The sequence below is a fragment of the Falco rusticolus genome, chromosome 12, assembly GCF_015220075.1.
Source record: "Falco rusticolus isolate bFalRus1 chromosome 12, bFalRus1.pri, whole genome shotgun sequence".
Lineage (NCBI taxonomy): Eukaryota > Metazoa > Chordata > Aves > Falconiformes > Falconidae > Falco > Falco rusticolus.
Window position 1 is genome coordinate 17,972,846 of NC_051198.1, and position 8,875 is coordinate 17,981,720.

Here is an 8,875-nt window from a genome sequence, read left to right on the forward strand (position 1 = left end):
CAGCACCTAATCAGACCATTATTTTTTCTTCTTCAGCTTTTCTTTCTTGCTATTCACGTCACTGCTTTGCATGCCCTTTTCCCTCGCATACCTTCCCCATACATATCTTCATTTTGCTCTATTAAGTCCAAAATACAGGTGCAAATGACATAAAAGGGACCAACGATTTCTCTTGGACATTTCATTGCTGTTATATTTGAAAGAGTTTAATTAACACTAGAAACATCTACTGCTTGGTATACATAAAATAGTCTAAAATTGGTGATTGGCATTTCCTCTTATAGTTCACACAATGATTGCAAAATATCTTGCCATTCACATGGAAATTTGTCTTCTAAGTATGCCTATCCTTAGTGGAAAAATGTCATGGGCAGAGCACAAATTTAGGAGAGGGTATGTTTAAGAACGAACCGCTATACCATACTCTGTGTTCATCATTTGGGTCAAGAATTTTCCTGCTGGAATGTTACAGCAACACAGAGACACTCATGCACCATCCCTTACATTCAAGCTACTCTTCAGGCACAGAAATACTGGGCTTAGAAACAGCCAAAATTTCAAACAAATAATTTTGCATTGAAATATGAAATTCTGAAAATTACTGACACAACCTAGCACAGCAGAAGACTCAGGCTGAGTCAGTGTGAGAAATGCCATTGTAGCTTTAGAAAGCTAAATGTTTGGGATTTGTTTCCCTGTGTAGTTTAACCAGGACCTGACACTGTAAAGACATTGATTCTCATAGGCTTTTAAAGAAATAGAGAGTTCATAAGCAGAGAGCAGACACTGAAAGGTCTTGTGATGTAGCTGGTGAAAAGCATCTGTATTTTCTGTTGGATATTTATTTACTGAAGAATTCCGAAAGTGCTATACATTTTTTAAACATCTCTGCATCTCTTGCTGTTACATTTTGGAGAATGACTAAATCCCTGGAGAGGGGTGAGATCTGTAAAAATTGTCAGTTGTTAAGACAGGGTATTCAGTGAATAAATGAATTATTGTGCTGAAGTCCTTTATGGAACATTCCTGTGGTGCTACTTTAGTAGAATATCAAGAACAGAAGTGTTCAACAATATTACTTTAAATTCAAAATGCCTTGAAAGGACTGAGATTCAATTTGCAAATGTAATCAAGAATAAAACGTGTGCCTTGGATTACATGTCACTTTTTGGGATGTTTTGACATAACACATTTAGAAAACACTTTCCTGTGACTGCAATGATTAAAATAGATTTCAGTTATCTATGACTTAAAACAGAGCCAGTTCAGTTCTTGGTGAATTTGTTCTCTGCATCACAGTAAGCACCAGCTGACATGCTCACTTGTATATCAGCGTGGAGGCCAACTGCTTAAGGCTAAAGTGCTATTGTGTTACTTGTGTGAGTAATCCTATTAGCACCAAGAGAATATAGGCATGAATAAATTGTAGAATGGTCAGAAGTGAGAAAATAGCCTAACTTCCTTCTCATTTCTAAAGACGATCTGTGCAGCTATTTTAGACAGCCTTCTTGTGCGATGGTACGAACATCTTCAAAGCCTTCAGCCTTTTACCTCCTTTCAGGAGTACCAAAATCACACCAGCATTGCAATGTGCATTCAGCTAGGCACACTCAGAGATGTACTGGGTACATACTCAAATACATTTGATAATCTGTCCTCTTCGTTTCCAAAATAACAAATATAAGGATACACAGGAAGTTACTTTTCTCTGTATCTAGGACCAGAAAGTATGTAATCAAGAAATTCATATAAATTAGGACCACAGAACACTGTTCCCAAAGATCGACCATGCCCATAATGGAAAATATACACTAGAAATTCAGTATTAAATCTACTTTTATTAAATTTGTTGGTAAGATAATTACAGCTTTTTGATATTAGATTTTAGTATTAAATGTAGTGTTAAATTTGAAAAAAATTAGGTTTTGATCCAAGCAGACAAATTCTATCACTGAGTTATGCTCAAATTTGCTACAGATGTTTGTGAGACTTGCAGATATCGGACAGTGGCAGTGTTGGGTTCGCTAATGAAGTGCCACACTTAAACTTATCTGGGAGGGCAGGTAAGCCTGCTTGTTAACAGTAACTTTCTCAGAACAGCATTGTTTGTTCACTGATCAAATCACCCGCCTATCTGTCTAGGCCAAGCAAATACCTGAAAGAAAAAAAAATTATTACCTTTTGCAGTGCACCTGTTCTTAGTGCATGATGGGGAGGATTGCAAAGACAGTGAGGGATAATGATAGAGCATCCATCAAAAACATGTTGTTACATGACATGTCATTTTCCATGGCACATTTGATGTAACAGGAATGGGACAGGGAGAAGGAATTTAGTTGTGGTTATGAAATTCAGGACCTGATTATACAGCCTGATGATGACATGGACCTCTGTTGTCACTTGGCAGTGATTATGTATTCACCCTCTTAAATAATAATTATGGATTAATAATTATGGGTTAATATTATATGAAGTTGCACCCTTTCTGAAAAGAAAATGAGGTCTGACATGTCAAGGACTCAGCTTAAAGGTGTTTTGGTTTCTCTCTCCTTAGTGCTGGATCTCGCTGTCGGTCTGTTATCATTTTAGCTTCATCAGATGAAACAGCAAGATGGCCAAAGGCAGATTCTCCTTTCTACAGCATCCTGGGACTGGTAGCAGCTGCACAAGACGACTGACAAGAGGTAAGGTAAGGTTAGAAACACACTAAGGCAACCCCAGCATCAGCCAGCCATTCCCCACTGCTCCTGCTCAAACCCATCTACTTCGCAGGGATTATTCCCACCTTCACTGGGGAACGAAGAGAGACAGCAGCCCTGCTCCTTAGACCATTGGTTAGGACACTTATGGGACCCATGTGTTTGAAAGCTTCACGTGGGAAAAGAAAATAGAGCCTGAAACACTCATACCCCAGGCCAAATGCAGTGGCACCATGCAGGTGGGTACACCGGGGTGAAGAGCACCATCCCCAGATTTTTTCAGAAAGCAACACCTGTCAGCACTCTTATTCTGGCCCTGATCTGAGAAGTGTGGTCTGTGTATAATGTTTGGGAGACAGCCCCTCGGGCGAGGCAGACGCACCCTGGCCTCCGGGTAGGTCACGGAAAGAGGGAGGTGTGAGGAAGGAAAAGGGGAAGGAAGAGAGCTGCTCTGTGCTGGCAAACAGGTGGTCTTCTTGATCTGCACTGGAGCAAGTACCCTGGGAATGTTAAAGCTGAAAATTGAGGAGCTTTAGCCTGTTTAAATCTCTGGTGCACCTATGCCTTTATGTCCACCTCTGCAGAGATGAAGAGCATAAGATTTGCTGTTCAAAAGACAGATTCCAATAATGCTGAGGTTTGGTAACCAGTTCCTGTCTTCTCCTATGCTCCTCTGAAAAAGAAAAGAGAAAGCAAGTCCCACAGTTTCACATTGCTGTTAAGACTTGACTTCATCTACTTAGAAACATTAAAACCCGGGTACATTCCAGGAAAATAGTTTTAGGAGACAGTATTCAATATGCAAAAAGATACGCAAGTAAACTTCAGACACGAAAGTACCAGATCTTAAAGCTTGGAATCTAAAACTGCAAAGTGCACAGAAAGAAAACCCTTATGGAGATGCTAAAATGTCTAATTCATTATTATTTCAAAAAAGATTAAAAAATAATTTCTTAACATTAAAGTGCAATCAAGCACTGAAGAAATTATTTAAACTTTCCATAGGAAAAAAGCACACTCTAAAATGCTGCAAGGGTATTGATGGCTATTAAATATTTACTTTTCTCTCTAGCTCACACTAGAAAGAGTAATTTGTATTTGGCAGAAACTGGCTGCAATTACATTAGTCAATCCAAAAGCCCAACTTGCTCATACAAAATGCAAACAAATTAGTTAAAATGGTCTAATTAGCAGACTGTAAAAATGCAAAGCAAGGCTGGCATAAAAATGTGTGCTAGACAAGTATACTTTTACAAAATAAACAGAAAGGCAAATATGAAATAGTCTAAAAACTCCTAACTAAAGGACCATAATGTATACCCGAATATTTAGGGATTGCATACTTTAAAGAAAAGTTTCTATGGACTCTTAAATATTTTCTTGCAACCCACATTCAGTCATGAATACATGATAAATACCATAGCTGAAGTTCTACTGGGATTTTAGTTCAGTGCTGTGAAGCCGTGTGAGGTCAGGTTATATATACGTTTTGTGCGGGAATATACACAAACACAACTCCTAGTTGAGTTAACCAGAGTGCAAAATAGCTTTGGAGCATGCAAAGAATATAGGATGTGGCCTATGGAAGGAAGGTCAAGCCATTTCTTTAGATGATGTGTATTTGTTTTTGTTTCCAAAATTAAGATAAATAACTGGAAGCACATGGAAACGTGGAAACAGTTAAGGTAAAAGATAATACACATTTGTTCTTACAGGAAGTATAAACTATGGGCATTGTCTACAAAGACTAAGCTTACTGGTTAAAAAGAATCACGACAATAACTGTATTATTGTTGTCATTGATATATTAGACCAGAAAGGGCTTTAGCATCTCTTGCTTCAGAACATTGCTGCAATTTCTTAATCTGTGGGTTTTTAACTCCCTAGTTTGTATACTATAGATATAATAGCCCATTATGATTTGTAAACTATCATATAAAAGAAACTATTGTGAAGTGATGATTTGAATTTGTCTCTATATCCTTCTCACCTCACCACATGCTCTTCTGTCCTGTCTAGCTGTCTGGAGCCACATTCTTTCTTCTTGCCACCTGACAGATGGCAGAAGGTGGGTGGCTTTGGCAAAATTAATTAGAGACGCACTGAAGAAACAATAACCATGAACACCCTCTGGCAAAAATATGATGTTATTTGGCACAAAGAACCTTTGTGCAAAAGCATTGCAGCAGCAGAAGTATCCTGACTACCCTGAAGAAGAGGTCACCCAACAGAAAACAGTCCTTGGCAAAAGGAGAGCAGCGTGGCCGTGAGGTGTGGTCATTATCGCCATTACCGCTTCTAACGCCTAACAGCTGACTCATGCAGTTATTTTCACTGAAATAGTCGATTGTGGCACCTTTACTCCCCCATGCTGTCCTCAGTTCTGCAGATTGCCTCGCTGTGCCAAATACGTTCAGTCCATCGCTTTTTCTCACGGAGAATAATTTATTTGGTGGAAGAATATCTCAGTCTACAAAATATCCCTGCTGGTTTCAGTGCCATTGAAGGAGCAAGGTATTTGTGAATGTCAGAACAAAGTCCGGTGTGGATAGCTGAAAAATATGGATGCTTCACTGTGAAGATGTCCTGTTATCTGTTATTCGACTTAGTGCTTGACAAATAGATTTGAGAATGGTAAAAGTAACAAGCTATTTCACAGAAATTATCTTCTCCACTTTCTCACCCATCACAACATCTTCTCACAAAGTTTTCCATATGCTGGGAATCTTGAATCCCACAGAACTCTCTGGTGATGACTGGGTAAATGCTGGGTATATGAGGAAGAAAAGGAATCGCTGGCATCAAATAGGGAAGTTAAGAGAATCAGGGCTTGAAGTATGAGGAAAGAAGTCGCACCATGTGGGAAAGTTCCATTGTGTTGGAAAGAAGTTCCACTATGGTTTCCCAATATGTGTTGCTCCACATCGGTGTCATCAGTGTCGTCGGTGACAGACGGGAGATAGGATGGCTGCTTCATCTCTGCTATGATCATGCTAACAGATCTAAGTACTGTGGTTGCTCCCTCTTCATAGGGCTCGTGGGACTGAAGAGCAAAATGTAACACAGCTCTCCAAGCCAGTGACTGCAGTGCTCGCTGTCCTGTGTTTTGCTCTTGTGGTCTTTACAGGCATCTGCAGCAAGCCTAGGTGAGTTAATCTGCCTGTTGCACTCGTTTGTTCATTCTTCTCTGTATGTGCTGGCAGCTCTGTTATCCCCTAGTTGCCAAATATTAGGAAAGACATAGGCAGCTGAACTTTTACCATTTTCCTCCTAGAGCTGTTCACCCCTTGTGTGCAATTCACCAGAGGGGCAGATGAGCCAGGGGTATGATTTAGCCTTGTGCACCTCAACCCATTTGGGAAAATTGCTCCATCTTGTCATGAAGTCCAAATCACCTGGTTGACCAGCCCAAGAGGAGATGTGGCATATTCCCTGCCCCCTAACTCCACTGAGAATAGCAGTGCAGCATCTATCCGTAACCCAGCCTCATACATAAGTCAGCCTGCTTTCACAGAAAACTGCTCCAACTCTACTTACTCCAATGCAGAGACTTCCACTAGGTTCCCTGGCTTTGACTGATGCACAGATTATATCTGCTTGCCTCCATTTTTAGTGAAAGATGGATGTATAGGGTAAGCAGAGAAATAGAACCATGTACACAGTTATTCTAGGTCTAGTAAGCCCACATAAAGAGATGCGAGTCGTGAGGAAAGGGTCGGGACCTTGCAGGAAAGTTGAACAGGAGAAGATGTTGGATGGGAAAGTGGATCATCGAGAAAGTGAACAGGGAGGGAGAGTGATAGAGACAGAAAACGAAAGCAAAAAAGACATAAGAACTATATAAAGAAATAAGGTGGAAAGAAAAAGCAAATGGCAAGGAAGACTAATTGCGTATTTCATTGTCTGAAACAGTGTTTGTAGCTGCGATATGACAGTAAAAATCAGGCTTGTTTTCACAGATAAACACAGCACGTTCACTGTCAGGAAAAGCATGACGGAAACAAATAGGGAAGAAAGAATGAATGGTCAGTTATCTCAAGGAGAGGAGGTGGCTGCTGGAGACCCACAGGAATCTGGGCTGAGATCTATATTAAAACAGAATTACTCAAGATAGAAAAACTAAAACTTAGGTGAAGAGTTCAGAAACCCCCTCTTGATCCCTCTTGATACTGAGTATCTGGGTAATAAACCAGAACTCAATAAATTCTAGTTCAATAATGACAATGCATGTAGGGAAAACAAATACATCTACATGGCGATGAGCACTAAATGAGCTATTTCATCTCAGGAAACACATCTTCAAGAGCCTGATAAAGATGTCAGCTTAGTGGTCAGCAGCAGTAAAAACAATTAAGAATTATTAGGAAAACACCGGAGAAAAAATCAGAAACTATTCTGCTGATATGTAGCCTGTGGTGGACAGTCACCTCATCACAAAAACAACGTAGGTAAACCTAGAAAAATACACTGAAAGACAGAAAGAATGGTTATCTGCATTGAATAGCATGTTATTTCTTCAGGAGACACAGAGAAGGTAAATATGAAAGGCTATTAACTATTTATCACAACAAAGGAACAAGTGGTACATAAGAAATCACGGGGCAACAAAGCAAATGAAAGAGAGTATTTTTTTCACAGAGTAGCTGAAGTGTAAGACTCTTTGCTACAAGATGTTGCCAAGGCTTAAAGATAAGTAAACTCAGAAAAGACTCAGTAAATCATGGAAGGCAAGCCCTGCCACAGTGCAGCATTGAGATGCCAGATCTGGGTGTGTAGTAGTAGCAAGTGATGAACCACTATATAGTTCTCGGGTTTTCTGGAGACAGAATACTGGAAAATGTTTTGTGTGGTTTTTTTTTTCCCCGTTATGTTTGATCCAGTCAGAATACTCTTTGATAGTCTTTGAGATACAAATAGAAAAGAAAAGAAAGTACAGTGCTTTTATGTTTGCAGGGGATACAAAGTAGCTTTCAGGGGTCTGAGCTGTGGGGCAAAAAGCTTGATGCATTTTCTTCCTGAGAAGGCAGCTGCTTTACCTTTGGCTCTGATGTAACTTGGGGAACCTGTTGTACCAGGCCAGTCTCACATCATTTCATGTCCTATTTTCAGAAGTCCTCTTTCCTTTGTTGGTTGCATTAATGTTATGCTACTTAGAGAAAATAATCAGTGTAAAATTACGCACATATATACAGAATGGTTAAATAAACTCTCGTTCCCTAACTCGAAAACACAACATTTTTTCCTTTGCTGCCATGTGGATCAACCAGATCTAAAGTTTGTGAAGTGAGCACAGTTTATCCCAGACTCATGCTGGAATAATTTATGTTCTTGAGCCTTTGCAGATGTATAGTTACTAGAGAGCTGTCTGCCTACAGGAGTTTTTACACATATTTCACCTAAATCAACGCTCCAAATGCAACATCGAAGATGCAGTGAGTTTGTGTGGATTTGTAGCACTCCCTGGAGGACTCTATGTCTAAAAACCAATAAACATTTCACCATTCTCAGTGTGTGAAGATTTCCTTCATTTTTGATGCATGCAATATTGACTGGGTTTTTCATTTTAATTTCAGCGTTATTCCACAGGTAATAAGTAATTGGAGAATAACTTCTTGCAAGTGAATGATAAAAGTGAAAATTAATCGTTCTTTACTTAGCTGTTGCTGTTCATTCATTATAAACTAACACAGCAAAACAGAATATTCATTTATAAACCAAACACATTTCATATTGATTGACAACTACAGCAAGATCTTGATATTTTATGACCAAAGCAAATAAAAAGAAGACTTAAAGAAAAGGTTATTTTATTTCTGTGTATGTGTTTTTTGTGTTTGTACACCTAGTATGTGTCACAGGTTCAGCTGAAAACAGTTAATCTTTCATAAAACTTATTGTTACATCCTATAAGCCTATGTGGAGATTAAAATTCCTAATTAATACTCCAAAGTCAGTTGATATAGAGGACTGACTGAATATGGGGTCAAGATCTGAAATTCATTACTTAATCAGCAAGGTGCTGTTTCTAGAATGAAGTGACTACAGAATGTTTCTGAAAGGCTGGTCAGAATCCATCACTGCAGATGCAGAACTGCAAACATGTACTAATGGTGTGTGTGGCCAGTGTTTACAGAGGTCTATGAATAATAAATAATCTAGATAAATAACCATACTTA

At 39.2% G+C, this 8,875-nt stretch overlaps 1 long non-coding RNA gene across 12 annotated transcripts in view; it reads left to right on the forward strand.

Moving 5' to 3' along the window:
- The window catches only part of LOC119156177, a 31,913-nt gene extending 23,707 nt beyond the window's left edge, over nucleotides 1-8,206 (forward strand). For 8 of the 12 annotated variants that reach the window (XR_005107000.1, XR_005106992.1, XR_005106996.1 and 5 more), the window contains 3 exons: nucleotides 2,555-2,684; nucleotides 2,773-2,938; nucleotides 4,719-8,206. This is a non-coding gene — a long non-coding RNA (uncharacterized LOC119156177). Of the gene's footprint in view, nucleotides 1-1,977; nucleotides 2,064-2,554; nucleotides 2,690-2,772; nucleotides 2,939-4,718 lie in introns of all 12 variants that reach the window. The other 4 variants (XR_005107001.1, XR_005106995.1, XR_005106999.1 and 1 more) reach the window with 4 other exon arrangements.
- The last annotated feature ends 669 nt before the right edge of the window (nucleotides 8,207-8,875 follow it).